Raw genomic sequence first — 27,266 nt, forward strand, 5'->3', positions numbered from 1 at the left:
GAAAAGGAACGAAAGAAATAGAAAAAAGAAGAATAGAAAAGGAAGGGGAGAAAGAGAAAGACGAAAACGTCGTACTATTCAGGTGGTCGTACGCGTCTCCGTGTTCTGAACTGAATAAGAACGGCGACGATGAACGGGAACTTCTCTTTAATTCATTAAAACTTTACGCATGACGTTTTAGATATTTATCTCGGCAACCCCTTTTATCCGCTATGACTTCGTGTACTTTGAGTCTGCCTCAGAGGCTCGACTACTACACTTTTATTTCTGCACCGCGGTTTCTCTTTCCTTTTTCTATACCCCTTTTACGGTTATATCTCATCTCTTTTCCCTCCTGCTTCTGTTTTACTCTCAACCTTGCTTTTTCTTTCGTATCCTCTTTTTCCAGTTTATCCATTTTCTATCCTCCATCCCTGTCTTTCCTTCGATCTCCTCTTTATCATTTGTCCCTCCTTCTCTCTCCCACTTTGCAATTTCTTTTTGCGCTATCGCGTTGTTTCTTCTTCGATGCTGGCCGAGCTGCATCGTCGTTTATGGGTTCCCAGGATTCGAGGATGCAGCTGGGTCCTCCTGCTTCTCGTACCGTCGATTCGTCTGTCACTTTCGAACCATCGCGTCTTTTCTCATCGTAAATTTATGGCATTGTAAAAGCAGAATGAAATTTGGCACCAAAGCGAGCGTGAACTTGAAAAAAGAGAGAAAACGAAAAGCACACATCGACGTTCTGATTGGAAACGTGGTTCCTAACGATGTGATTTTATGTTGCAGGTATGGCTCTTGTTTCTCGAAGACAGAGGATCGAGACGTTACAATGAACGTGGGGCGCCTCGGGTAAGCAGCAAAATCAATTTTTGAAATTCTTTAAACTGACAGGCTCGTGCATGTTCGATCGTCCGATTTACATTCAAATTTCCAGCTCATGTTATTGCCGAAGGAAAGGAATTTGTCTTACGACTTTCAGTCCTCTTCCGCCCCCCCCCCCCGTTGTTTCTTTTTCGATCTGTGAACACATTGCACACGGCAAAGCTGCATCGATATTTACAGTTGCCTTGTAGAGAAGAGAGTACGCCTGAAACCACTTCTCGATCGTACCTTCAATCGACAATCCTATGTTGAGATTTCATTGTGATAGTGTAGGTATTGATACAGAAAGCGGAAGAAAAGAGAGCTTTCTTTTGTACGGAACACGCTAGAGACGCAAGATATCTAAATATCCCTTTATACGACTGTACCGGAATTTTTTGTTAATAACAGCTATAATTTAACTGTTTTCAACAATATATTTTTTCCAATGTATATTTAACCATATATTTCCAAATTATTTATACATTATACTTGCTACAGATACACGACTGTGTATTATAACATTGCGCGTATGAAATCCTTCACGGCTATTATTTCACAATCATTTCCTGCTTTAGGTTCCACTCGAATCTACCAAACAATCGTCTCGTCTCAAAAGAGTTACGCTCTCAATTTTTTTCTCGTCATTTTTTTTCCCCTTAAACCCGAGGCGCACGATATTACCGAACGATATTCGATTCGCTGAAACCAAGCCTTTAAACGAAGGACGAACAAGTTTCTTATTCGTAACCTGCTGTTATGCTCCCGCTGAGGGCTTAGCCGGTTTTGCAGGTTGAAATTGGCTAGCCGTCCGCATTACGGTGTATCATTATGTTGTTTCTTTTGCGGTAATCCGGTTGCCGCTTCGAAATTTGAGCTATGATACGGAATAACCTAGGAGACTCACGAAAATCAATCGATCTGAATAATTATATCTTTGTATCGTTGTAACGTTTCATCTTACGTTGCGGTTCCTCTATTCCCTTACAATAATTACCTATCGTTTTGTGACTCGAACACCTATCGACGTTTTTGATAGTTACCTTAATGTTCGATGGAATTGAATTTCGACCATCGATAACGTAAAAGGCGTTTTATTAGTTGGCCTAATGATCGGTGGCGCAGTTGAATGCACTATCATTTGGCACGATTCTCTTTGCATGCGTGCCGATGCCTCTGCTCGAAAACGTACGTATGACTTTCGCTGATTTTAGAACGATTAGAGCTCCGAGTATTAGATACCAGGACAGCCGATATATGGGACCGTGTTAATAATCATAGTCGGTTTAATAATTACACGTGTTAGGCGACATATATTCTGCGTTAATATCCGGCCATCAATTGAAAATACGATGCGAAATCAATGCTAATCGATTAACGAAACGTACATACATCGTCCGGGAAACGAATGTTGTATCTCATGCTGCCAGACTCATGCACCGCGTGTCCCTACGTGAACACGTACCTTCGTTGGCAATATTATAATTACGCGCTCAATTATTTTTAAGCTAATTACTGCGTCCATCGCTGAACAATAGCTGGCAATTCTAGTTTATTATCCAGTTATGAATCCGGTTTTGTTGACGAACAATGGATTCGAACAGTTTTCCTCATACGTTTGATACGAATGCCCTTCATCGATGGAACGAAGATAATTATTTAATTTTGGAATATGTCGATACATCGTCGAGTTGAAATCCGTACGAGTTGAGATCCATTGGATATAGGAATCTTTTTTTTTTTGGCTTGCAAAGTCCAATCAATGGGGACGCTGATACGTTGCTTTTATCCACGTATTTTTCGTATATTTATTTTCTTGGATTTTTAGCCGTCTATAAATTAAATAACGTCATGTTAGAAATTCGCAAGTAAGTAATGTTAAAAAAATATGTACGATTTATAAAAGACGTTTAATGTCAATTTTATTTTACGCAGCGAATACAAAATATGTAACTTTAATTATAGCTAAAAGAATGTCTTTTCCATTTGTAATCATCTTCAGTAACCAATTTTTCTTTTCATCGCGCTACTTTTATTTCTCGGCTAATGGGCTATGCTTCAACCCTCAAGATGACGCGCTTCAGAACATCAACAAGTCTTGTGTTTGTAAACCGCAATATTCGTTACGACTTCTGCTCATTAACGCGTTTTTATTACTACGAAACAGAATTGAAGATTTGTATTAATAAAGAGGTAGCTTCAATGTTCAGACTTGATTACGTATTTGCAGCACGTCTCAAGAAATTACTTTACTAAAATCATTGGAAAGTAACATTACCTCTTTATTGCAGCAATCCCTTCAATTGTTAGTTTATAGACAGTTAAAATTCAACATTTAATGATATCTATCGAGCGAACGATCGTTAACATCGTGTAAGTTTTTATCGAATAACGTATCGTATCGCAATTTGGTATCAGGAGGAATTTTTGATGGTGTACACGGGTCAGTTCGGAGAATTCGCAACAAGATTCCGCATCGAGTTACAAGGCGCGTGATATAACTTCCCGTGCAGATGGTTACTAAGCATTCTGCGTCGTGTGGCGGTTTTCCGTCTGCCACGAAACGGCACGTATTCAGACTAATCGGCCTAAAAGCATTTCAAGAGTGACTCATCGTCATTGCGACGCTCGCGAAAGGAAGGGGCAGAAGCGAAAGGGAAAATAAACAGGAAAAAATCACAAAGTCCGAATATGCTAGTTTTTCCAACCATTTGAAAGTAAGCCTCTTGACGACAGAGATTCCCTCTCGTTGCGCAGTATAAATTCGCCACTTATTGATTTACTCGATGGTTTACCTTCTTTATTTAATTAATCATTTACTTTCTTTTTGCCCACGCTCGCCGAGTCATGTGCAGATATGCAGATATAGCATAAAACTTGTTTTATATATAAATTTGTTTCACTGTCTTCTCAGTGTAAAAGATTACACCCTATATATATGGGGTTAGGGGCGTGTAACGAATCTTCATTTGGATTAGCCATTGCTGTTATACAATATGGATGATATTTACTGGTACAAATATGATTAGTGGCGATTAGATACTCGAGATGCTAATGATAATGATCTTAGGTTCGATAACGAATACACGGTCAACGGGATAGCAAATGCGTTTTCTTCCAAAGTCTAAGTCGAACTGAGTTTACTGGTCCACAATTCAATTGTAACTCAACTTACTTGTCCACAGTACAAGTAGAACTCAACTGAACCTCCCAGTCCAAGTGGAACTGCACTTATATACTCTTCTCTGTATCCCTCGGATCAACTATATTTTTAAGGGGAGCTATACAACTACTTCACAACTCTGTTAGGTAGAAACGTCCACCCCGTGACCGTGGCTACGTTTAGCGACCAGTTGTGTCACTTCGAGCCCAAGCCTACTGTCATAAATCTCGAGCACACATAATCGGATTAAATCATAAAGAACTACTTCTAAGTTTTATTATTTAAGTACAGCTATAATAAAAGTCTAGACTAAAGCATTGGGGGTCTTCTCAAAAATTCCAAAAGAAACGCCCCGATATCCTTTCATCTTCGACATATAGATATTTCCCATCTTTTTTTATACATTTGTGTACTATACATTACATCACCTGTATACATTTATGTTGCTACGCAGTAGGAGTTTTATACAGGGTGGTTGGTAACTGGTGGTACAAGTGGAAAGGGGGTGATTCTACGCTGAAAAAGAAGTCGAAAATATAAAATAAAAATTTTTTTTTAACTTTTTTTTTTAATTTTTCCATCGAGACAACGATCTACAGTGAGATCCGTTATAACGTACCGCACGCGTACCGAGCGAAAATTCAAAGTCGATTTTCTCGAAAACAAAGCGTCAAACGAAAAATTTTTATTCTATATTTTCGACTTCTTTTTTCGCGTAGAATCACTCCCTTTCCGCTTGTACCACCAGTTACCAACCACCCCGTATAAATGGTTTCATTTTAAATGATAAAAGATCGGAAATTATTTACATGTTCGTTGGCTGGCCTCAATAAATTCTAATTCATCCAAGTTTTATTTGTCACGGTGTTTGCAAATACATCTACTCATGGTTCTTACTCCACCAGCACATCAATTAGCTTTATTCTTTAAAAAGTCTTCTCGTGGCAATTTAGGTTCGTTCTACCTTCGTAAACGTGTCCCAGAGGGAAGAGCGTAAAGAAAAGCAAACAGAGAGACGTATCCTTTCCCGATTTCCTCGGGTAGTTTCACGGTGTTTCGTTGAAACTGAAGAATTCTTCGTAAGAAAGAAAAATAAGAGAGAGACGGATAATTTTCTAACTCTTTCTCTAGAAGCGTAAGAAACATCGAGGATGAAAAGACACGTAACCGTTTTCAAGATCATTCGTTCGGAATTCTTTATCATTTTATTCATATTTTGAACACAAGCTTGTATTTCTCTTTGCATCGTATATTCTTTTCATATTTTCATTCATCATTCATTTTGATTTCTTCGCTATAAATTTTATAATTTAGTCGACAGTAATGTTAATATTAACGAACGAAACTTCGCCTTGCAATTGTGACTTGTCGCTCTTGAAAAGTATATCGAATCAACTCCATAAAGGTAACTGTAATCGACTACAAATGAGGCGAAAGATGCTATTAGAAGCTGTTGTCACTTTTTTTTGGCCATTTTCATCGTGATGATTATCATAATGGTGAGAGATGCAACGAAATTCGTTTAGAGAAGAAATTTTTATTTTGCGGAAGTGTTTGTGCAACGAATGGTAACTCGTCGACGATATTTCGCATACCGAATCGCGTAGCAGAAACGTTCTGCGAATATACCGAGCATAGTAGAACGGACGTGCATACAGTTATGCGAGTTCGCGTTGTCTCGTAGCAGAACCGGTACCGTTACGCCTTGAAAATGGACTTTTGCAATTTCCTTAAACGTAACGGTGTGAAATTCAGTCTGCCTACCCTTTACCGCGAACCTATTAGCGGGAGAATCGATAGTGTCTCTTCGCGGTGGTGTTTGCATCGTTTTCAATTCCGTTTTCCAATGGTTCGTTCGCACTATCGCGACGTACAGTTGCCGATTCGAACACGGGCAACCGAGCGTTTCTTTGTGTTCTACTTATTCGCCGAAGTAACTTCGAAATTGAGAAATTCAGCAGCGCATCTGCTCGAAACGTCGATTCGTTCAACGTTTATATCGTGTCTCGTTAAAATCTATGATATAATAGTCAAAGAGAGGAAGAAAATTCGCTGGGAAATTCTAATCTGTCGGGTAAATCGTAACGCAAAATTTCCTGTTCGCTGATACGTGGATCGTTTTCGTAACTACAGTAAATATGCAGAACTTTACATTAAGATTTACATAATCAGTGTACGTATATTTGCCTGGATTCAATTCACGCTAGACAATTTCGGTGATATTCCACGTAGTCGGGTAGAGGGAGGGGGCGCACTGCGAATCAGCAACGTCGTCAAGAGAGGATGAAAAGGGAGGAGCGGGGGAAAGCAGAATTAATTCTTTGTGGTTGGCACATTTGCTGCGCGGAATTCGCCCGGATTACCAAGACTTCCGTCGGTGGTAAACGAACCCGCAGAGTGGACTGATCTGCCGGAGATCCGTATGCACGTGGCGTTGCATTTCATTAAAGCGAAAGGTGGTCGCGAATGGAAAAAGAAACTCGGGGGGTGGCCCGCAAGGAAAGAGCGTTGGTCCACGTTGATCCAATTACCTCGCCTTCGTGAAATTCACCGGCCATCCTTGTTAACAAAGGACCGGCATCGTCCACAGAGCATAATAAATTTCAATGTTTTTTCCACATAATTATAATTTGGAAACTTTTTCTATTTCGTTAGAGGCTGTAAATTAATGTGGCGCCAGCCGCCGCTTCTCTCGTCATATCGTGCTCTTACTGAGCTATGGTACCCTCCTTTTCTTACCACCTTTTATTACGCTAGTATACCGCGCTTGATAATTTTATACCGCTGAGTAATAGGGCGTCTACCGGCGGCAACTTTCGACGAAAACCAACCCTCTGACGAAATTGTGCTTTAACTTTCTTTCTTTTTCATCATCTTGGCCGCCTTTGGTCTCTCCGTCGTTTCGCCTGTTTTACTTTAACCACAAAGCCGAGTCGCTAAGGTCCACGGTACTTTTTTACGTTTCTCGAAGAAACATGGCGATATACGTCGCCTTCTTTACAACGCAACGGTTGGTTTCGCGGAAGCTCGAGATTCCTCGCGAAACGCTGAAAGCATCTGCTTCCCTTTTTGAAAATATCGAGACACACGGTTGGCGCGTGTTTTTGTTTGTTCAATTGCAAGCCAGCAAGGGATATCGCACGCTCGCAGGCCAGGGAAACGCAGACAGCGGGATTGCTGGCGTAAAGGGAAAACTAGATTTTCGTGTGTTCCACTGTGAAACATTTAGCTCGGAACCACCTCGCGCTTGTACCAACGGTATTTATTCGAAAACTTAATTATTCTCGCAATTACTTGCGAACTTCCACGTACGGGGGTTGAGCGTGCTTGCTCCACGTAAATTTACATTGTGATGCTGTTTCGAAAGTTCTTCATAGTAACCGAAGATGACGGGAACTTCGCTGTTTCAGCGACGAACGTTATATGAGAAATTATTGTCGAAAGTTCGCGCATTTCGACCTTCTATCAGTTCTTTCTTTCCGTTGCCGTGTGTACTCACGACGATGGTCGTTGCAGTTGCGTTCGAAAGTTCGCGCATTGCCAACTCGAAAGCTACGAGGTTGTAACTTTGCATATTCATAGACTGCGAAAAGGAAACAGAGAAATCTTTAACATAATTGTACCATAAACAGAAATATATATTTAAACTGCAATTTTCTCTCGATTCACTTCAAATCGTTTAGATCGCAACAATTCACTGCAATTCGCTCGAGCCCAGCTTCGACTCGCCTCTTTCGATTAAATACAAACCGTCTAGCAAGAACAGAGAGTTGTATATCGATTTTTCCATACGTATCTCGGTTACATACACGCAATTTTACTCGCTACCGGAAGATATCGTGCTGGCACCAGAAATATACCGAGATACAGATTTAAATATTCATACGGCCATGAAAAATGATAGAATACTATTTATTACGGTTCGTATCTAACACATAGTTTGGTGGAGTACATATATGCACATCTTCCACAGGTCCTTTTCGTCTGAAAGAGTCTTGCTCTTGCGAGTTGCTCTTGTTTTAAACAAAAAGCCCATGGGAAGGGGATGGAACTATTCTTCGAGTTTAAGGAATTTACTTTGAAATCCTTTTGTTCTTGTTGCCGCGACGGAGGGAAGGTCTGCCGTATAAAAGGGACACAAACGGAAAGCTCTGTGGCTTTGAAAAATGGATTCGTTCTGCCTTCGCGCTAACATGGACGTATTTAAAAGCGCCGCGAAATAACAGAGAGAAGACACGACGGCTACTTAGTTGGCGCAAATCGGTTCGAAATTCGTTGTAATTAAGTAACGAGTTAACACGACTGTCGGCACCGACGTGAAAACAAAGTGTTAAATGTTGCTAGCGAGTAACAAACGAAGACCGATGGGAATGAACGTCCTTTCTTTCGTTTCTTTCAAAAAGGCAACAAAACCGGATACGCTCGGTCGAGTGTGTCATTACAGAAGCTAAGCGAAATGCGCGAGTTTGCCTCTGCTACAGTTATACTGACAACTGAGAAAAAGACGAGTAACTGTCTAGGGAAGGATAATGTTTTGGCCAGTGGTAATGCGTTACCAGAGACAACAGCACAGACAGGAAAAACGTAAACGCAATATGTTTTCGGGTGCCCTCGGTCAATCTCAGTGATATTGTCGATATTCCAATAAATATTAACGATATCATATTGACAATATATATTGATCCTTTTAGTCGAGAACGAGCATATTGACAGTGTAAAGGCACCGTTCGAGAACAGTTTAGGATGTTCCCAGTACGTATATTGTAGAGATTATGGTTGTAGATGATAGTTTTTGCTGCGTTCGCGATTTTCGTTACATAGCGAAACTCGAAAACTTCCTGGATTCTCCTCCCGATTCTAAATTCGAGCCGAGATGAAAGGTCTGCCCAACGATCTCCTACTTCGAAAAGCGTTCAAAGTTATCCGAAGTCGCGCACCTTTGTTTTCTTCGAAAGCATCGGAGGAATTTGTTAATCCTCCGTCGTCCTCTCGCCGTAAGCGATTCTGCGCTCGCTTCCTACTTGGTCGGATACGAAAGAATTTGCAGGAGTGCGAAACAAAAATTACGTAATCGTAGCGGCTCGATCTCGTGGCTACCGGCCACATTAGAGGAAGGCAAAGAACTTTCCGAAGAATGTTTGTTGGCTCACTTGGTGTCTCCTTTGATTATCGATACTGTCCTTTCTTAAAGGAAGGTTCGTATTCTGTCGACTTAATTGGCCGTGGCGAGCAACTATTGCATACGTATTTAACCACAAGATTAGGCACGAAGAGTATATAATATAGAAGAAGAACGCGATAAGTATACTTTAAAATTTTCAAAATATTTCCTCTTTTAATGTTAAGCCTCGAGGACCTTAAAAGGAGGACCATTGTTTGTCTTAACAGCTATGTTCGAACGTAACAGGTTCTTTTCGCTTTGAAACGTTTCATATCGATATATTCCTGATTTATTACAAAGCGCCATTTAAATCAGAAAATCAATAAGAACGTACCTATTGTGTTTTCACCTGTAATCTTCATATGAAATTTGTAAAACCATCAGTGTGTCGTTACTGTCGTTTGAATAAAACTTTGGTTACATCCGAACAGAAAGTATAGCAACGCGGTCGAGCGATAAAATTCTCTTGAACTTGGGGGATTTCATATTTTAGAAGATCCTGTTCTCTTCGCTGTCCTTGGCCCCGTCGCTGCGCGTTATCCTTTCGTTTCTCGTCTTTCTCGTTCGTTTCCTTCTCCGCGATTCGCTCTTAAGAGGCTTATTTTCAATACGAGAAACTGGAAACTCACGCATTGGGGAGATTCTGTGATCGCTGCTTTTGTCTCGTCTTTGAATGTCCGTCTCGCTTGCTTCATTTTTCTCCCCCTCTTCGCTCCACTCGTCTTCATCTTTTGTCCCTTCTTCGAGACCCTCGCTCATCAGTGGCTCGTGATTCCCGTAGTTACTCTCCTTTGTCCTTCGATCTATCCTGCTCTCTTCATCGATCTTTTATAGTTGTTTCAAACGGTCGCTCTTTGACTCGAAACTTCTCGATCGACTTATTTTGATTCCTCTACCGTGATATATCGTTCATCCTGAATTCAAGATGACACGTGTATCCTGTGTGATCGTTAACTTATTCGTATAACCTGTCTTCCTCTCGTTCGTCTCCCGCAAGTACGTTATACGAGCAGGTCACCATGTACGGATATAGCTCTCGATTACGAACGATCGGTGTATCGCCGCGTTAACTTTCGCCCGAGCTAAATGCAATTAACCAGGGTTTCCCTTGGATTTCTTCGATTACGTGACCAAGCAGATACGTTCGAGTGGATACATTTAAAAGCCGCGTGTCTTTTACTTGTTGCGTCCATGTGGATGCAAACAGGCTACAAATTGATTGCCTAGTAGCGTAATGTAGGTAGCGAGATTCACATTTCGACGTGCAACTCGCTTATCGTCTCAATTTATTCGTTTGTAATACAACGCTGCTTCCATCGATATCTTACATGCGCCTCTTTTACTATTTTCTTATTTCCATCGCGTCTGTTTCTCGTGTTCTCGTGTTATTCTTACCGAGAAACTTCGCGACATTATGCGTTAGTACAGACTTACTACGTGTATCGTTTATCCACGACTCGCGAACAAACCGTTCTACGTCGAAAGTTTCATCCGCTCGTGGTTAGGTTGTATTTTTCCAAGGAGCACGAGGTTTCGTCCGACTGCGAGAAAGCTTTATCTGTTGTATAATTTATAGGTAAGATCGATTGGAGATGATCGGTCGTGAGGAGGATCGAACAGTTTCGAGTCGAGAGAAAATCGCGATAAGGAAGGAAGTTGTGATAGGAATAACGAGCTTTCTTGACCGCGCGTCACGTCTGCGTTAAAGAACAGGAATCGCGATGAACTCTTGTATACGCTCGTTCGCGTTATTAATTGTAATGATCGTTCGAATTACGACGGGATACTTATCGGGACGAAGAAAGCAGCAGTCGTTGAAAGTTAGCAAATATCCTGTGAGCAAGCTTTCGTTCCGGACGTTTCTGTCGAATTCCCAATCTTATTTCACGTTTACGACAGGATTGTAAATATTTTTAACAGTCTCTTAAAGACTCGTGAAAATTCGTCGAAGTTTGCAGCTAACGGCGACGTAAAAAGAAACTAAAGCAAAGAAAATCAATACTCGAACGAAAGCTGATGAAATTCCGGATTCTATCCTACTATTACCCTTTATCCTCTTTGTTCTTGTTCGAATTAACGTTCCACGAAAACTGGGATTTAGATCTTCAAACACCAAACGGTATTGCAGTTTTTAAGTTTTATTTATTTTCATGCGGAACCACAACGATACATAATACTTACATCCGATAAAGTGCAACAATAGTCTTGGATCGTATAACCAACGTAAATCCACTCATTCGTACATCAATGTATTCCAGCCTACCATAAATCATTCCGACATTCTGTAACATACCATGGCGTGGTCGATTAACGCGGCATTAATGTGGCAATTAGAGCCCGATTCCTATTATTCCAACATGTTATAATTAACGTGTCAAGGGCTGCATATTCGACCGTCAACCTTTTCCCTCGAAGACAGCTTGCAACGATGCGACTCATTTTGAATCTCGGTAGGGATAATGACTAATGTGTGTACGGACAACCAAGATAATAGTATTCGCGATATTATGAACATTTTTAACGCTATGAAGATCGGTGAAGCGACCGCGTCAGCGTTAATTATTGCTGCACGATGTACGTCTAATATTTATTTATCTATTTATGAATTTCTTGAAAATTACGTATTTATTATTTGTATCTTTGCACTTCCAAATGTTCAAAGTTATTCAATTTTCCTCTTAATTATTGACATGGAAGTAGCGTCAGAGACGAGTCAGTCGTTGTACCGTTGAGGTCGCGAGGAATCTCCAAATGTTGAGAATCCTGAAATCCACGGGGACCATCGAGGCCACGGGGATTCTCGAGGTCATGGAGACTCTAGAAATGTGCAGACCCGTTGAGGTTTCAGGGTTCTTAAATACCTTCGTGGTTCTAAAATTCTCCATAGTATTTGAGGTGTTCAAAACGAGATAATATCGGGTTCCAACAAACATGAAATAATTTGTATCAGATTCTACGAGTCCGGTGAGAACTGTACTAAGTTGAGGAGTTAATACTGATTTTGTATCGTATCCTACAAATTCAGAAGTCTGGCATTTAAAGTCTGAAGTTGTTTGTATCGGTCTACAAGATCTTGGTCATCAAGATCGATCATTTTACTGATCACAGGCTGTCAAGATCACGATTTGTGATTTGAAAAATCTTTTGTTCGCTAATAGGAGCACTTACCGAGTAACTTATCCGTAGTTTGTGCGACAATGTGAACGAGCCTTCACGATGCTTATAGGAACATGCGATCGCCTTTTCGTATGCGTGTATACTATTACGCGACTCTCGCTGCGTTGTTCACGCGATCATTAGGGTACCGGCTGACGTCTTATTACGCTCTTTCTACCATTTCCACTTACCAGTTCTGGCATATTAATGACCTTGGTAGGCGTCATTAAGAAAACACAGGCAGAAGAATAGCGGAGATCTTAATCCAAGGTCGTCTTAAGCGATCGTATAGCACGTCCTGCGTTTAACAGGGACATTTCGCCAATGTTTTACATTGAAGAAAGGAACTGTTATATCAGGTGATCACCGCGGATATCTTGTATCGAACGCTCTCTGTGGGTGGTATACTGATCTTCTCTAACGAGGAGCTTTTATTAAAATGCTAAACATTTTGCTGATCTTCGCATCGAGATATGTAATTACGAGATGTTACACGGTGCTCGAGAGCGTACAATCACCGGACGGGGTGCGGTGTGGCGAATGCGAAGAAAACCGTAAGCGTAATTTGTACCGCGAATAGCAATATATTCTTCGTGTCACAATGTACAAGCGCGCTTCGTTTGTTCTTTTATGTTTCCGACGACGTCGCTTCGTTTCCCCTTAATGACTTGGCGGATGAACACGCGCAGACGATTATTAATAGACGTTGCATGTTCTGTATCTTAAACAAATAGCGCCAATAATTCAATAACACGGCGCGTATCGCCGCGAATGGAAAATCTCCTGCCTTATCGTGCTCTATATTTCCGTTTCCAACGATGCTGCTCCTGGTTCCGTTTTACTATTAAAAGCAAGCTAGTTGGGTTCTAGCGCGTTCACGGAAACTACGAACGATTTTTGTTTCTATTGGGAGAAGCAGTGTTTTCAATGTTCATGTAGATACACCGGTATGTACGCTGTTATACCTTGACAATTTGAGCCGTTATTCGATACAAACTGCATCGGATATTCTGGAATTTTGCACGGTCGTGCGATATGCATGAGGAACACGATATCCTTGTAATAGTATTTGCTCGAATGAGAATCGCCTATAGCAAGGGAGAAAACTAGCAACGACAACGAATGAACCAAACGCGTCTACGGTTTGCCGAAGCGAGCTCTTTCGCTTCTAATTTGTCTTTCGGTGTTGGCATCTGTCTGGTGACAACGTTGTACGCTCTAAACTGCGTTATACTGATCTTATTAACAATCAGATACATTTCGCATTCCGTGTCACGATCCACATCGCCTTCCCTCTGCCCCGATGCTATTAACGAAACCGTGTAACATTTAAATATATAGCGTTTTGCTACGTGCCATGGATACCGCGATCGTCGTTCTCTCATCGTTGAATCGCTTTTTCGTTTCGACTCGTTGATATCGTTGATATCGTCGTGGTTGAGATACGAACCAGGAAAGGGTATGTTTATTGTATCGGATCTCCTGTGTGTTTGTTTTTCGGTTAACTAAAATGCGATTCGTCGAGTGAACACGATACGTGTACTTTTCAAGGAATTCGGTCGATTTGATCGTTGAAACTCGGAATACAGGATAGAACGCAACTGCGAGGAGGGAAATATTGCAGCACGCTCGGTTATAAACGCGGCAGGCATTACGTAATAATTTTCACGAAATTAGTTAGATTGCAGCAGTTGAAATAAAATTCCACCGTTACCGTTTTCCCCCGTTTTCTCTTTTTCGATGCGTTTCAACGAGCTTCCCTCGGTTCTTCGTTTGCTACTCGATGGAAACTAATTTCAAGGTATCGCGGGTTACTCCGCGAAATTCCGTGAAATTATGTTTCAAACGGTCTGGGTGAAGTTACACGAGATATTGAGCAAAGAAGAAAAAAAAAAGAAAAAGATGAGGGAGAGAAAAAAGGGGGCGAGGAAGGAAAAACAGGAGGGAAAAAAGATAGGGTAAGGTCAGACACTTTCGCATACGTCAGCTCGTTATGAAGGAATATGCTAAAACGTTCGTATTTGTCGAATCGGGTTGTGTTGAATCGGTTTATTTAACGGAGTTTCACGCAATAGCGCTCGTCGCTTTGCAAACACGCTGTCTGTCAAACGACACCGACTCTTTCGCTGAGAATTATCGGGAAAGTAATGTTCTGCTTTTTTCTGCCGGCCGACAGGGCAAATAGAATTGTTTCAAAATTCCTCCTTTATGTGGTCGGTACTATGGTTACTGTTTTTATGCTGTAACGGTGCGCTGTTTATTCAGTTACGACGCTCTTGTTAAACGATATTATGTTGTAATTGAAAACAATTTGCGCACGCTTTTCCCGTGTTCGAAGGGACCGATTTAATGGGTTAGCAACTGTATAATTCTTCGAACATATGAGAAAATATATCATTCTCTATGGAGGATGATAGTTTACGATACTCCGTGGTAATATTATCAGCAGTTACATCGTGTCTTCACACGAATGCAATGCATAGTTGGGTTCAGTTATTTCAGCAAAATCACGTGGTATTACTGGGACCATTAGAAACCGTTTATTCGAAGCCGACATTATTCATGTCTTGGGCGAGGCAATAGTAGCGGTTTGGAACAAGCGTTGTTGTCGGTGTCAACGCGGTCTGAACTCAACGACACGCGAAAAAATCGCGACAGAGGTGGAAAAAAGAAAGAGGACGTTAGACGGCAATCCGAAATGTCGATGCGAGACATTGGAATGCAAATTGCAGATAGGTCGAGCGTGGTGGATACAGTGAACGGGATACGTATCGAACCTCGGGACCGATAAAAATTGCAGTCTGACGATCGGAGAAGAGATACCGTGGCAAGGGAGAAAATTTCTCCGACGAAGTTTTCCTCTCGTGTCAGTGATCTTACGTGAAGCATGTTTCACAGGTATAACGACAGCAAAGAGGAAACTGCAGGAACTCGAGGAACTCGTCTGCTCGCTTATCGACTGCCATACATTTTTGAACTCACACGGGAACCCGGCCGACTGTGATCTTCAAATCCTCCTTATATTGACCACGTCTATAAAGCTTTGTCGCTTCAATTTCCCGCATCAACTTCTGCTGGTCGTTTACTGCGAGGAATTTTCCTTTGAAATATTTCGGTCTCTCCGTGTTTTAGTTAATCGAGTTAAAAAATTTACTGTTATCGGGCTAATCTGCTAAATCAGACAAACAGACGAGGATAGGATCAGAGATGGTAACTGACAAATGAGATAGGTCGAGTGAATATAGTCGAGTGGACATAGTCGAGCGAACGAATGTAAACATTGAAATTAAACAGCTTGATTAGCAGAATATTTGCAATAAATTTGAGATTTTGTAAACTCGTTTGACGGGTAGTAAATATCTTATGGCTGTGACCTTGTTGACACGCATATTACAAATTCTTGGCCATCTTTCCTGTTTGTCCATTAATGGGAAGATGTTTTCAAGAATATAAAACGTTTCCACTACAAATATACGTGTTTATACACTCGTGAGTCTCTTTCTTGCGCATATACACGAGCTGGAAGCCCGGAACGAGTTTTACCGTGTCACCAACGAAATTCTCTTGGCAAAAGAGTACGAATACTTTACTAAGATTTTTCCAGAATTCGCTTAAGTTTCGTTTCTTACTACAATAAAGTACACGGTAAAAAATGGGCAACGAAGGAGAAAGTTCGTGTCACGTCGATTATTTTTGATTCGTTTACCCTGGAGCTTGCTCTTTCTCCGTTTACTTTTCTTTTCTATTTTCTTTTTCTTTTTTTTTTTTTTTTTGTTACCTCTTGAGAAGCTTAGCATGATTAAGTTTCAAGTTTGGTTGTAAATTACACGCGAACGAACAACGCTCCTTTGATTAAGGAATTCGCCCAAGGGATTTAGCAAGTCGTAAGGAAACAGAGCAAGGAGATGCGAGGGAGCAAACGGAGCGAGAAAATTAATGTAGCCGGCGAAATAACGAAGAAATAAATTAGGATAGCAAGGAATATTGGACGGAGGCAACACGAGCTTGTGATTTTAGGAATAATAAATTTCGATATCTTTACGAGCGAACGTAAATTTAATAGGTAAGAGAGCCGGCCGCGTCCCAACTTCATCCTCCGTTTCTTCTTCGCTCCGATTTCTCTATAAATGTGTCTGTCGGACATTCGCGAAACTACTTTAATTCATCGACTCTCTTACTACGAGATATCCTTACTTGCTGAGCCGTTCGTGTCTACGGAAACGTGTCCCGGTGATATCCCATCGTTCTTGCATTACGTGAAATACGCGTTAAAAGGTCTTTAACGACTTGAACCAAAGCCTGTTCCTCGAGTCGTTTCTGCATGTAATCGTATCGCGCGTTCGATCTTTCGTAATCCTCTAACCGGGCAGACCAATTAGTACCAATCCTGTCATTATCGTGTTTCTCAATAATTCGATTTATTCGTTTCAAAATCTTCACGAAATCAGCGACTTCATACTCTATTAGGATCGTTTTTATTACTTGCCTTCTTTGGACGGTTCTTCGATTTCTCCACGTGTTGGTTGGATTTTTTTAGAGAAAGAAAGAGACACGACGTGCGTGCAGTTTTACGGCAGTCGTTGGGAAGGTTGGGCATCTTGTAGGGAAGATATTTCGAAAGTCGTTAAGGGACCTCGAAAATGATACATAGTCTACGTCTAGACGAGTCGTAGAATTGTGAGTTATATTTCAAAGCACCGTAGGCTGGGCCTTGAAAATGTTAGCTTTGAAAACGAGCTGTCCCTTCGTGCTATCTTCAGACTATTATCAAGACCGTGTGATCTACTTGAAACACGGTATTCTTCAGACGTTGTTCCCTAGGTGGTTTTGCGAGCACGCCACGTCGAACGTTGTATCTTTCTAGTACTGTAGACAAATCGCTAAGAACAGGGTATGGAGATTAATGGCGACTTTCGTTCGCGATGGATCAAACGTAATGCATAAACAACGCCCTTCGCAGGGATTTAACAATTTACAAGCACTGGTTATTACCTCGGTGCAACCGACGTTTTTCAAAATGGAAAGTCTGCTTGAAATTAACCGGACTACCCTCGCTATTAAACAACAATAATTGCAAAGCACCTGCGCTACCGCGTAAATCAATTTCGTGGATGCTTATGATGCAGAAGTGCAATTGCCTGTGTATAAACGTTTTTATTCATTTTCACGTGGTTAGACTATTTTATTAACGTATAACGCGAAAGGCGGCCCGGCGCAATAATGTTCCAGTGCTTTTCCATCTCGCGCGGGTTACGGAACTGCCGACTGAACGTTCACCTACGTTCGTATCTCTTTCTACCATTTGTTGCACGAGAAAGAAAGAGAAATAAGATAAAAAATCAATTCACTTTACCATCTTCCAGAAACATTATGTTTACGGCGGTACTATCACGATATCATTATCAAGGACCCTGATACTCGATCGTTTGGACCTCGTACGTTCTAAGCGTATTTCATCGTTGCGCCGTGCTGTTGCATCGTGTACGTACAACGTCCCCGCAATGATCGACTAGAAATTATCCGATGGACGAAGTTATGAACAGACCTAAGGTACACATTAACAGAGCCGGTTGTTTCCTTGGTACGCGACCACAATTTACATTCTTCTTTATCCTGCTGCTCGCCACGTTTACGGATCGCGATCAATCGTACATGCTGTATATTGCGTAAACATACGGAGAGAGTCGAACAGGTAATGGTAGTGGCGGGCAACGGAGAAAGCCGCGGGAAGGAGGCCGTTGCACGTGAGAGGGAACGGGCAAAGGAGGAATAAGGAAGGGTATAAGGTAAAAGGGAAGCTGAAGAGAGGAGAGAAGACAGGTAACAGCAGCATCAACAGCAGCAACGGCAGCATGGAGAAGAAGCTGCAGAAGGGGCGATAGGATGTTGCGCACCTGCTTACCTCGAGGCGGCATGATACTTCTTGTCTAAGCTATTCCTGCTCCCTATGTTCTTCCTTCTTTAACCTTCTGCAGTCGACTCTGCTCCGATCGAGCAGGAACACGCTCTCCTTCGTCGTGATCTGGTTACGCAGGATAGAACCTGGCAGGGTCGTGCGCCCGCTACTCCACCGATGCGTCACGGTGATGTTGTCCCAGGCATTAGCACGATGTTGAACAAACTATAGCGGCTGCGTTCGATGCGCTTTTATAGAAGATTAAAACTGTACGTGGTGGATACCTTGAACGCGTGATGATATCTACCACGATACTGTTTCGATGTTCATCGAACGTAACAACGTGTCGTCGAAGACGAGCTCTGTGACACTTTTTCCCGACGTAGTTTTTACGTTCGGTTGTACGTTCGGTCTTCAAAGGTATTTCGAACGTATTTAGTTATTTGATAAGTAAAGTGGGTTTTATGAGAGTTAAATTTAGCGGGACTCACGCTAATAAGAGTTTTATAAAACGTGAATGGAAAGTTTAATCCTCCAATTTCCATAGCTCGGATTATGACGGATGCAGGGAAATTTTTGGATATTTCTCTCTCTATTGAAACGAAACAACAGCTTTTAAAGGTTTAAAATACTTCGTTTTGTTGTTTTTATTACGCATGGTAAATTGTTTTATCGTATCTTATTATTGTAACGAACAACAATGAAGTTTCACTAAAAAATGAACGAGACAATACAGACAGCAATATGGAATCATAATACTTGACACCTAAAGGCATCTGGACATTTATTGATTCCAGCATTTTCAAAACATAATATAAAAATTCAAATATTGAAAAAACATTGCTAAATTCTATACGAATTTATGATACAGACCTCGTATGATGATCGAGCAACACGAAACATTCTTTTTTGCAAATAAACAAACAAAGAGAAATTGAAGAATGGACGAAACTAAAAATCCTGCTGACAGTATTATGAACGAACATATTGATACGGATATTATTGAAGAAAATCTAGTATCGATAAAATTAGTAAAAAATTCGTACATAATACTACAATATATGTAGAGTAAGTAAAGGATGGAAATTGGAGACTTAAACGTAACAGAACGATCGTAATTGTAGAAAATGAAAAAAATATCTGAAATAAAAATCACCGATCGATACAATACAATACAAAGGAAACAAAAAAGAAATCGCATTACTGATAGGATTGCCTAATGCTTCGTCGAAATTTTAGTTTACCAAATTAACGAAACATGCTTCTTTGAGAATCACAGACTTTTTTTTGTCCGGCAAGACTAATCTTCCTTTCAACAGAACAATATTTTAACGCGTAAACGTCCACACATGATGATACGAAGATGTAACTGGTCAAACAGTATCGACTGTGTGTGAGAGGGTAACGACAATTCAGTCGCTACATGGAGTAAAGTTTACTGTACAGGATTCAAGTAAAAAGCGGCTTTGAAAACAGAGTAAATAAAACACGGAACTTGGCAATCATCCGAGCGGTTACACCGGTGCGTCGTATTGCTTTGGGATGAGTTAATAAGCGACATTAGGCCGTCCGCTCACGGTATAAATCATTGAATCCCAACAAAATCGCAGACTCAGTGGCAGAAGCTTGATAATTCCGCCTGGTATTCGAAAAATTAATCGACTGTCGTAATTATCGACTTTATTTATTTGAGTGGAAAATCTGGTCTGCAAACTAGTCTCTACGCGTATACACCAACGTTTCTCTAATTTTTAACCAAATTTCCTTTGGTTTTTCGTGTTGTTTCGCGCAATGTTTTTTGATCACTGACGGCTATTAACAACATAATATTGAAGCTTATTGAAATTTCGCACCTGTTATAAGCGATTACGACGAAACGCGAGAATGCTTCTTGAAAGATTAGAGTTTCCTGTAACTCGACGGATTCTTTGCCAATTTTGCGATCGATTTATGGTTTCCACTATGATTCGAGCCTCGAGCGTCTTAATCGACGAGTGTAAGCGAGTTGTGTTTAACAAAGAAAGCATAATGAGACGGCATTGATGGTCTCTCATGGAATGAGATGGGAAAAAGGCTCATAAAACAAAATGATGGATTGAGCAAATTGCGTTTCAGCTTTAGCTTTTTCGTATTACCTACGTCTGAATTGATAATTCTAATGGCTCCTAAGGTATATACTTTGTTCTTCTTATATTGACAAAATGAATTAAAATTTCATAATAATTCAATTATTTATATAGAAAGTACAGGCATTATATATTTGCAATAGGTTTACACTTAACTATAATGTAATAAACGCTAAAATGTAATAGGCACTTTTTCAGAAAATTGCTCGATTCAATCTTGATAAGGAGTTTAATGGACATTGAAGCAAGTCCTTGTACGTTGCAATTACCACGAGTTTACACATAGTTCACCACTGTTCCTCTTAATTATCCTGCAAACGGTCCAAGACAAAGCAACGTTTCAGTGTAGTGACGCGCAGAAAGTACCTTTTTCAAGCCAGTTGTCATAAACAACCTGTCTTTGTCTGGTGCAGAATTTCTTTCAGTTCTATGACGAGAGATAATGTAGAGCGTCTTCTAACGCGAGAGTCGACTTATTCGTTGTCCGTCTTCCGTTCATGGCGCATTAACCCCATTCTTAACTTTCCCCTAGCGAATTCTTCGTTGACGAAACAAACGTCATATTCTTTAATAATATAATCTTCTTCTTAAGGCTACTGTTGTGCGTGAGACGATAGTTTGGATTTTCAACGTGTTTTATGAAACCCAAGACTTTATGAACAATTTGATCTCTCAATCACATTTAAAATTCTTTATTCGGAAATCTATCTATTTCGAATTAATAAAAAAATGAATAGATTTATCGGTACAGCTGGATTTCTGATTCTAGCTAATTAAAACAAACAACACTTTCACGTGCTTTAGCTCATTTAGTCACAAATTCACAATTACACTCACACTCTCTCATTCGCTTACTCATTCGGTTTTTCATTTGATTGGCAGGATGATCGTGACCAGGTAGAATTACGAGTTATGCGTAATCGAAGGAACGGACGACTACGTCAGCATCAAAGGAAGAGACGTAACAAGTTGTAACTAATAGGCAAGTAATTGAAAGTTTCAAGGTTTTGATTTTTACTATTTATATGAAATTATATTGTCATTCTTCAAGTTAGTAGACACGCACGATTTATCGAAAATAACAGGATCTTCCTTATTATACTATACGTTCATTTTATTTCTTTTTTCGTACACCAAGAACAGAATAATATACGCATAAATTACAAGCAACGCGATAAAAAGATACAGAATAGAGCGTAATTCTATATATAAAAGCGATTGAGAATCTATTTCTCCGATCAACGCAAATATACACGTTTTCATGCATATTTATTTATGAGCTCATAATTGACATCATGACACCATCAAATATTTCCTGGAGTACTCAATATTCACGGTGTGTATTAAAGAAACAACGATGTTTCACGAAAGAAGAAATTCCTCCGTTTTGTCGACCGACTCCCTGGTATTTAACATTCCATCTTCAAAGCAAGTTTGGCGGATTAGCAAACATCTCACGCGTTCACGGTGCCAATTTCGTTGCTAAAAGCGGGCCTTTAGACGCTGGCAATGAATTTTTATCGTCTTAACGCCAGTCATTTGTTCCACCTTGAACGAGAAATGGTAATACTTAATCTCACTAAAAACTCAACCGCAGTCGGTTCACGTAGATTCTTTTCTAGAAAGGATATTTAAATGTATTACCGTGGCACCGCGTCGGCGAGCTCGTGAGAAAATTTCTGAAATTTCTTCTTATTTGCGACCGCGAGAAACGCGAAAGAAAATTATTCACCCCCCTTTATCCATCTTGTCGTGCCCGAGGAAGAAGCTTCTTACGTTATCGTATCAAGCAGCCTATGTTCTTTGTCCTGCAAGAGGATCGTTCAGATGAATCTTAAATAAGATTAGCATGCTTCCTTCCCCTTTGCTCTGTTCTGCCAGACTCCTTCTAAGGATTTCCACGTTGTCGGCGAAATTTCTCTTTCTATTCCAGTTGCCGGCATTTTTCCTTATTTCTGCACTGCTTCTCGTGGTTACGCTCAAAGGACGGATGTTTCTTGACATTAATACTCTTTCGCTCGGTACATCATTAAGGAACAATCGATAAAAGTCCATGATCTTCTCCTTTTCGTGGCAATAAAATCACCGAGAGAGAGAGAGAGAAAGAGAGAGAGAGAGAGAGAGAGAGAGAGGGAGGAAGAGAGCCAGAAACGTGAAAAGAGCGGATGGGTAAATGAAAGGACAGCGAACCACGAAGAAAACGTTCGAGATGAATTTTTCAGACCGCAGTAAACGACGTGCTTTCGCGATGTATAATTAGGTTCGCTTGAGAAACTCGTCGAGCGAAGATAGTTACGATATTCCTACACTAGCGTGTAGCGACAGAGACGAAAAAAGTTGATCAGATTTTTTAGTGACATGCGACAGATCGCGATATTGATTTCCGTAAAAGCCGGAGAGCTCTGGAATTCCTGTTACGAGGATGAAATTTGTACTAGTCACGACGTACCTCTAGGATTTTCACTTTATGGCCTGCTTGCCAGCCGTTTCGTACCCTCTTTATGCCAAGGCCTTTCTTCCAATTTTCTCTCTTTTTTCAATCACCTTTCCTTTCTCTCTTTCGCTTCCTTTTTCTCCACCTTTCCCCATCACCGTTTTCGCTACAAAGAGGGTGGTTGTGCTCATTCACGCCGCGAGTTTGCTTCGCCATTATCTCATCCCCGGCTCCTATTGACCCGACGAAACGCGTATAAAGAGAAACAAACGATAGCCTTCTGGTTTTGCTATATATACATGTGTGTGTGTGTGTGTGTTCGTTTCCTGTATGCCGCTTGTGGTTGACTCGTACGACCTCGGTCACGTCGAGATGAAGAGAGGAGAGCAACCGTAGGCAGAGGAGTAGCCGGTAAACTCGTAAGTCACCCTTCTAATTTCGTTTACCTCCGGAAGACTCCAACCTGCCATCCCATGCTAGGATGAAGATTTATAGACTGGTTTGAATAGGTAGGTCGGGAAGGTCTTTATGAAAGTGCCGGCTGTCGAAAATCTTGTACGCCGTATCGCGAGTCGAGGTGGGATCGATTTTCCTTGGATGTCAGCGCGATGAGAATTTTGTTCAACTACCAAAAGCGGGGGTCCCGTTATCGTCGCTTAACGAGCACCGTTTTAAGTTTGCCGATAATCGGGCTCGTTTAAGTATGCAGGTTAATGGAATTAGTTCGTCGTGGCAGTACAGTAGAGTTTTACATGTCGATAATTGGAAGGATTAATTATGTTTAGCCTGTCGATTTCGCATCGCTCCAAGAGATCCTGCACTATTTGTAGATTTTACTCTTTCGATAACTTCTCTTTTCTTTCTTTCCCTCTCTTTCCGTCTCTTTCTATCTCGCGAGGAAAGCTCCGTTTCTACAGCACGTCATTAAACATTCCTTTTCTTATATCCATTTTCGATTGAATATTTTACGAGGCCTTTTTAAAGGTGATTCAGAAAATTCCTGATGAAGCTCAGGAAAAAGTTTCTTCGTCCCTTCTCGATCCTCGTTACCGCCATTCTCCATCCCTTCCATGGCACCGGAATTCGTGCTTTGTATCGCGAACGAAGAGGGAGAGGAAGGTTCGTTCGGCGGAAACTCTCTGCTAGCGTTCCCGACGATAATTATTGAATTACCAGCTGTATCAACACCTCGCCGTTCTCGCAACCGCTCATGCATATATATGTATGTTCATATTTATTGGAATTTGAATACCCTGCCGATGATAATGTACATACGTGTTCGATTATGAGTTTACTATTATAACCGCGTTCATACGATGTTGCATTAATCAATGCGACAATGGATACAAAACGCGAGATGTTCCATTCGATTTGTAGCAAAGAGAAACACAGAGAACAAAGAAATGGGAAGAAAGTCAGACAGAGAGGGAGAGACTAAAATAGACAGTCAAAAAGCAACGTCTCGATTATACAGAAAATTATATTATTTTATTTTTCATTCGAATTCATTTATACTAAAGCTACTCGGAATGTTTAATTTCTTCTAATGAAAATATTTTCTGCAGATCATATTATAGGGGAACGTATATGTATTTCAATGGAAAATACAATACCAATTAAAACTTTGGATTTTTGTAGTATCTAATAATTCTATAATATCGACTAATTTGATATTAGTTTGAAATTAGTATTGCAGATATCTATCGTAATTAAAATATGTTGAAACAGAATTCGAAGGTGAATTTGTTTGAAATTTTTGGACTCGATGAAACACACAGTGATTCCAGATTTCTGGTCAATAAATTTGTTCTGACAAATGTTATTATTTCATGTTGCGCGGTATATTCAATTAATTCAGTAAACTTTTATTCCCTTCCTTCGATTCATTTGGAATTTTTCCTAAAAAGAAAATTTTTCCCTTTTGCCGAAAGATAACGAAGAACAGATTCGTTTCGACAAATGTTATCGATCCACGTCCCACGGTATATTTAATTAATCAAAAGTACAAATACATTCTCTTTCTTTGATTGACTTTTGATTTTTTGTAATGTGGAGTCTTCTCGAAAAAACAAGCGCGAATCAAACGAACAAAAAATATATTGCACGTAATAGAGAACAAATTCCTTTCCATCCATGGTATATATTCATGATATGATTAATCAAATGGAAATACGATCGATTTTTATTCCCTTTCTTCGATTCGAATGATTCATTCTGGGTATGTTTCAAAAACATCGTGCATCGACACGTTCTCGAACCGTGTTATTTTTCTCAAGAGACCAACTTGCGCCGCTCGTCGACCGCAAATTATCCATCAGTCGCAGACAGCCCCTGTGAAAATTGATTTATTTCGATAGGGAGCGAGCAGTGATAGAAGATAAAAGTTTACTCGACAGGCGTCAATCTGTTCCGGTATTTGAATATTTCCGAGGCAATTTATGGCTTCTTTTGCATGTCTGAATTTTTGGGTATCGACTATAAAAGTCGAACCGAAACGTTTTAAGAAGCACGTATTAATATTAACGCGATTAAAAACCTGTTTCGAGCGCATAATCGCGTTTCACCGCATCGATTTTACCGAACGATACGATCGATCGTCTCATCGAGAAGCATCGTCTCCATACAAATTAGAGAAACGATTCAAAAATGAATATGCGATTTGAACGAAATTAATGACATCGCGCTCCACGATCCCTCGTTGCAATTTCTTCTTGAATTTCTACGTACGAATTGGAATTTTATTAGCGTAAAACGCATCGAGAAACTGGTTTTCCAGGTGTTAGGTTTGCGCAACTATCGCACGCTATAATCACGGGGTTCAAAGATTATCGTCCTTTCATTTCCGTCCCTTCGAGCTAATGAGCGATGCCACGGTACAGCTCGAATAGTGGAAAGAACGAAAATATAAAAGAAGAGGATCGTAAGAACACGCCTGGGAATATCCGTCAAACGGGAACAAAAAGCGTACGGATGTTACGTTTGCGTTTATACAAACTTGGCTGAATCATCGATGGTTAGGTTAATTATAATTCATAACCGTCAAGTTGATCATTGGCTTTAGTTATAATTGATACTTGGCAATAATCATTAGGAGAACGAATTATAAGCTGTCCGTGCTTTGGGAGAATACAAAGCGGAATGCTATTATATTGAAAAATCTGCTCGAAAGCAACTGTGTGTAAACTGATCGAGAATCTGGTACGAGTGAAAAATCATCTGACAACAACCATGAGATCGCGCAAATTTTATGGAACAGTCGGTGCATAGTGTAACCGGTTAGAAACACTTATATTTACCGGAGTTAATCAATTTTCTTCGCTCGCAATTTAGCGATAGGTACTCCAAAGTATTCTCGTTAAGAGTATTAAATTATATATAATAAATGCCTCTTTAAAACGCAAGTCATTAAATCACTGTCAAATTTCCCACTGTCTGACGTGTAATTAATGATATCCGCGTGAAAAGTCTTTAAGTGTGTAATTGATTTATTCGGGAAAGTAGCAGTTGAGATGAATACAAGTCGCTTGTTATACGACACGTTGTACGATTAAAAGACCTGCCTCACGTTTAACAGCATTGCGTTATATCGATGCGCTTAACATGTTGACAAGGATACATCATTGATATTACATTAACTGTTCACACACGTTGTATAGAATGGGACATATTAGCATTTGGTATTGGAGAAATTGCTATTTGTTTATGAGAATTTATTATTTGTTTACTATTACCAATATGTGACTTTATCATTATTTACTGTGTATTATTACTTCTATTGTTACTTATTACTACTTGCTTTTATTGTTACTTACTGTTTACTCGAAGCTTGTAAAATGATTTTTATGCAAAGATTACTACTGTATCGTAAATTAAAGTCTGTCGGATACACTATGGACTAAGATGGAATTTTTTCATCTCATTGCATAAATGAATTTTTAAATGAGTTTTTAATTTCCTAAATCTACCTTGTGGAAATTGTAATTACGTGGCATTTGAAAATTGAAATTTCTTGTTTAAAATAAAATGATAAAGTCTTAGAGTTGTAATGAAAAACTTAAGATTGTCTGGCTCTAAGGCAATATTCTACTTAAGGTAGTTTATGTTATTAAACGTGGTTTATTTGCAGCATAACGTGAATATCTTCTTATTACCTGATAAAGTAAAAGATAAAATAAAGAGCGGTAAGCTGGCGTGTACACGTGTAACCTAATATCGAATAAAGTAGATTTGGATTTGGCTTTTCAATATAAAAAGCGAATACGTCGATGTGGGTCTGATGGAATTTAAGTGCTATGTTGTTAAATGGACGACAGGCTTAAATCGATTTAACTTTACATCAAGTCCACTTAGACTTCTTGCTTGTCGTTGGGAGTAATTACAGTTTTTCAGGCACGGCGATACGACACGCATTAAGATCGTAATATCAGGTACGAGCTTGCGCTTTGACAGTTCGTTTTATTAATTGATTTTGAGAAAATTTATGGTTT

The sequence above is a fragment of the Bombus flavifrons genome, chromosome 6 (genome assembly GCF_040668555.2).
Source record: "Bombus flavifrons isolate JBK064 chromosome 6, iyBomFlav1_principal, whole genome shotgun sequence".
Classification (NCBI taxonomy): domain Eukaryota; kingdom Metazoa; phylum Arthropoda; class Insecta; order Hymenoptera; family Apidae; genus Bombus; species Bombus flavifrons.